Below are 5,055 nucleotides of genomic sequence, written 5' to 3'. Positions count from 1 at the left end.
AGTCTAATCACCTTCAGTACTGCAGTGTCAAACCAGAGTTTTATTTGAATGTCTTACATGTCAGTTTTAGACATCAAGGTGTAATTCTTTGTCTGCTCACTGTCACAGTAATGTTAAGTTTTGACATGTTGGCCAGCTGTTTATGGCTGTTGACGTGATTCTCTTAAATCACTTAAACTAAAACGTCCTCATGACGGGACTGCAGAAAAAGTCCAAAGTTGTGGGAATCTTTATTATTCAAGCAGCAAGTTAAGTTTTTTAAATATATTTTTTAAACAACCTGTGATTGGCTACATCTAGAAGTAGATAGATAGCACCAGCAGATCAAAACTGACATGAGATAAACCTTGGAAATGTTGAGGTGGACTGATAAAACTCTTTGTGTGTCACTGTGTTAAGGGGGACAATGATCGCTGTGGGATTGTTCTTGCTGGTGGTCACCATTATCATGGTCTTTTACCTCTGGGAAGATCCTCCTCCTTCGACTCCTCGTTTTACTAAAATCATCGACGTCCCAGCCACAACGACAAAGGATGCCAGTTACACAAAGCCACCAACCAAAGCCACCAACAATACCCTTCCGCCCTCCAACTGGCCAAAATGTCAGCAAAACATGTCTGCTGCTAACATCAAAGATTTCAGCTCACTTCCTGGTCATTTTCAAGATTTTCTCTACTATCGTCATTGTCGACAGTTTCCGATGCTACTGAACGCTCCTGACAAATGTGGTGGAGCTGAGAGATCCTCTGAGGTCTTCCTCTTACTGGTTATTAAGAGCTCCCCTGCCAACTATGACCGCAGAGAGGTGCTGCGCAAAACCTGGGCTGAAGAGAGGTTACACAATGGCGTGCAGATCCGAAGACTCTTCATCTCTGGAACAATGGATACTGGCTTTGAGAAAGAGAGGCTGAACAAGCTCCTTGAATTGGAGCAACACGATCATAACGATATTCTCCAGTGGGACTTCAGAGACACGTTCTACAACCTCACCTTGAAGCAGATCCTCTTCCTAGAGTGGATGGAAACAAACTGTCCCCATGTTCATTTCCTGCTAAACGGTGATGATGACGTCTTTGCCCACACAGACAACATGGTTCACTACCTCCAAAGCCTTAAAGACAATAATGGGAGCAAGCACCTCTTTACTGGTTATCTGCGTGAGAATGATAGACCCATTAGAGACCCACAGAGCATATTTTACATTCCTGTTCAGGTGCAGGAGTCAAACAGCTATCCTTCCTACTGTGGTGGTGGAGGCTTCCTCCTGTCTGGCTACACGGCCTCGGTCATATACAACATGTCCAAGTCAATCGCCATTCATCCCATTGATGATGTTTACATGGGCATGTGCCTGGCTAAAGCCGGTCTCAGTCCTGAAAGGCATGCTGGTGTGAAGACAGCAGGGTTGCAAATCCCCCAAAACGTTGATGCGTACAACCCGTGTCATTATAGAGAAGTTCTAATCGTTAGCAGTTTCGTGCCAGCTAACATGTTTCTCATGTGGTACAGAATAAACGACCCAACTGTGAAATGCTAGCACAACAGCAGCAACAATGGTGGTGACAGGAGTTGATGTTGAAACGCCACCTCTGAGTCTTCACAAAGCGCCATCACAGAGACGGTCAGTCAGAGGTTGTATTTTGCAGTGGTGTTGTACTGGACCACATTAAAGGACAATTTCGGCCAAATCCAACCTGGGGCTATAGTTTCCAAATATTTTAGGTCTAACTGTGTGTTCACACCAAAAGCGTCCGAAGCTTGAAAGACGCTGGAAGTCATTCATTTTCAATGAGAGCCTGGCGACTGCAGTCAGTCGCGCTTCCAAAGTGTCCAAAGCGTCCAAAGCTTCCAAAGCATCACCAGACGAGAAGTTGAGTCTCGGTTAACGTTATGGTAATTAGCTATGACGCGGTTCGGCAGCAGCCAGTCAGAATAGAGGTGTCCTTCTGCAGCGCGATTGAACGTTGACGTCAGTCAAGTGAAGAGCAACCAAAGCAGCAAAAAATATTTTGCCTCTTTGGAAGCTTTTGGTGTGGACATACAGTAAAAGAATGAATCTGAATATTTTCTTTGTAATTGCTCCTGTTATGCAGTAGTTCTGTCTGTTTCCGCATCGCCACAGCAGCGTATAATGGTAGCAGACCGATCTTACATTGTTTAGGCTGTTTACATCCCACAAAACTGCAATTTTTTCATCAGATGGCTATTCAAACATATGGGGTTTGTTTACTCCAAGAAAGCCGTCATGTTTGTAAACGGAGCTGTAATACAAAGTCTCGCGAAGTCTCAAAGCATGATTGACTGTAGGAAAGTTTAGCTGAGCAACATCTATGTGCAGCAGCGGCCTCTAAACAGGGTCTGCATGGAAGACTCATTGGGACAAAACCTTACCTGAGATCTCATCAGACAACATAAACATCTGAAGCCTGCAAAATAACATCTGGATGAGGGAGAGCCATTTTGATAAGCACTGTGGACAGATGAAGTTAAAATTGAGCTCGCTGGCAGCAGTCACCAAAATTGTGCTTGGAGAAGAAAAAGGAGTGGTATCTGATGAAAAGACAACCTTGCCAACTGTCAAGCATGGGAGTGGAAATCTCATGCTTTGGGGTTTGCGAGGCAGCCAGTGGCACAGGAAATGTTACACAGATCAAAGGGGAGGAATCGTTTTGTAAAACATGCAGATTCTGGACACATATGTCCTGCAGTCAGGAAAAGAAGAGAAACTGAGGGGAGTCTTCCTTCCACAACAGGACAATGATCCAAAGCAGACCTCACAATCCGTCATGACAGCTACTTCAAGAGGAAAGATGAAGGTTTTGGAACGGCCCTCCCAGTTTGCTGACCTGATGATCACATCATACTGAATAGCCTGAAGTGATCTGTGAGGAAGACAGAAGAGGTGCTCAAACATTTTCATGTAATTATCGGTGAAGAAAATGGCCTACAACCCCTCAGAGAGCAGAATAATATTTAACTTGTGATATATCCAAAGAAAACTCAACTTTTTTCAGCAAGAGCCATGAAGCAGTTGGAGTACGCTGTGGAGACGAGACAACTCACAGTTCTCACTCCTCCTGCTACAAATTTTCATTTCCCTCTTTGCATGCTCTATTTTTATTTTATTTTATTTTTTTAATAAATGGATTTCAGACTTTGGTGAATTCTGGAAGTGGCAATTACAGAAATTTCTGTGGAAATCTAATAAACTTTTTTTCAAGGCCTAAATATCTTTCACTTCATTATGAAATTTAATCATTTTCTTGATCCAGCAAACACACCTTTATTTGAAATAAGTGTCATTTTACAGTCGACTTAGATGATCTGTTTGTCAATGCACACATCAGACAAAAGCTCTGATAAAAGAGCAGAGTGGGTTTTGGGAAAATTCTGGAAAATGACACATCTCAAAAATGTTTGACAGCCATTTTTAGAACAATGATATCTCACCAATGCAGTCTGAGGTTTTTATAATGAGACTGAGTGCCCAAAGAGTGAGAGGGCAGAACACAGTGATCCACAGTATGGACAGTGAAGTGTAGACTTTCTTACTGAACACAGCAGCAGTTTACTGTAAGACCACCTGTCACACATTATTAAGAGGTGATTGTGCAATCACATCTTTGTGAGTAGGACATCATTTTATATCTTTGTTATTTTTAATGAATCTGTTATTTTGAACAGTTTTACTCTGGAACAAGGCCATGGTTGTTTATGATGGGAGCACTGTAGTTAGATTTTTTTTTAATGCCTTAATAAATTGAACTTTGAATTTAAACTGTGACAGAGAGTGACCACAAACCTGTCCAGAGGTGCAGTTTACATCTATTTTTTCTTTTTTTTAAATAAATTATTTTGCAGATAAGATATCTAAAAAATAAATAAAGATGCCGGTCAAAGTTCCTCAAAGCTGGGTGTCCAAAAATCTGTGATACTCAGTTTATAAGGATGCACCAGGTATCAATTCTTCACACCTGATAGGCTCATCTTTTCTCAAAAACAAATTCAAGTATCACATTACAAATTACATCATCCCAAAATGTAAACAGTAAACACAAGAATGGTTTACAAGATATTCTTCCATTAATAAAACTTCCATTGAGGGTGTTAGATTTTCCTTTTGTGTGAGTTTTAGAGAATAGAAAAAGAATCAAAATTATATGTCCAAATGTTTGTCTGTCATTTCTGCTACAGGGAGTAAACTCACAGGTTTTATGTGTGTAATTACAAGGAGGGAGAATCCCACAGACTGACAGAGCCCAGTGTTACTGTGGTGTGAAAATGTTGAGATGGCCCTCAAAGATACTTGAAGCGAGTGATAAAGGTGATCGTGACACAGACACTACAACACCATCTTGACAGTTTTTTTTCCTTCTCCATGCTAAAACAGTTGGTGAAGGCTTCAGATATTTTAAATAACAAAACAGAGTGGAAAAAAAAGAGCCGGCATCCAAGGAACATAACAAATGTGTTAGTGGCGATTAAATGACAATTTTGCAGCTGTACAGCCCGCTCTCTTCCATTTGCAGCTCAAGAGGCTGTAAGTCATACAGTACAGTATTTGTTCAAAAGAAAACAGATTGATTGATTGATTGATTGACAAATTGTTCAGTTCTAATGCCCCCCAACCCCCCCACATACTCCCTTGCCCTCCTCCTTCCCCAATATCTCTAATTCATCTGTGGGCCAATGTACAGTATTGTTGCTGCAACTAAACAACATCTGATGATTCTCAGGTTACTTGGTGGTGAGTGTGGCGGGCGGCTATAGGAACCATCTTAACAATATTTCCTCTCTGTACTGTGCTTAGAAGAAGGGATCAATTATGACCTATGGTTTTTCTCTGATTATTTCCACTGTTTGAATTAGATGTCTGAGTGTCAGAAATAATCACCCAGATTTCACTAATTATTAGGAATACTACTACTAAGGCTGTTTTTTGATGACTACACAATACACAATGATGTGCAAAAATTGGCTTTAGTCAGAGTGACACCCACAGTCAAAGCTGTAACAGTGACATAGTAATTTTGTGTGGTTTTTTTTTACTCCTTG

The 5,055-nt window shown here is 41.1% G+C and overlaps 1 pseudogene; it reads left to right on the top strand.

Moving 5' to 3' along the window:
• Positions 1-354: 354 nt before the first annotated feature.
• On the top strand, positions 355-1,537 carry LOC146974373 (N-acetyllactosaminide beta-1,3-N-acetylglucosaminyltransferase 3 pseudogene; annotated as a pseudogene).
• Positions 1,538-5,055: the final 3,518 nt, after the last annotated feature.

Source organism: Trachurus japonicus, chromosome 14 (genome assembly GCF_045865225.1).
Source record: "Trachurus japonicus isolate A0001 chromosome 14, Traja_1.0".
Lineage (NCBI taxonomy): Eukaryota > Metazoa > Chordata > Actinopteri > Carangiformes > Carangidae > Trachurus > Trachurus japonicus.
Note: the sequence above shows the minus strand (reverse complement) of the source record. Positions and strands in the feature narration are given on the sequence as shown.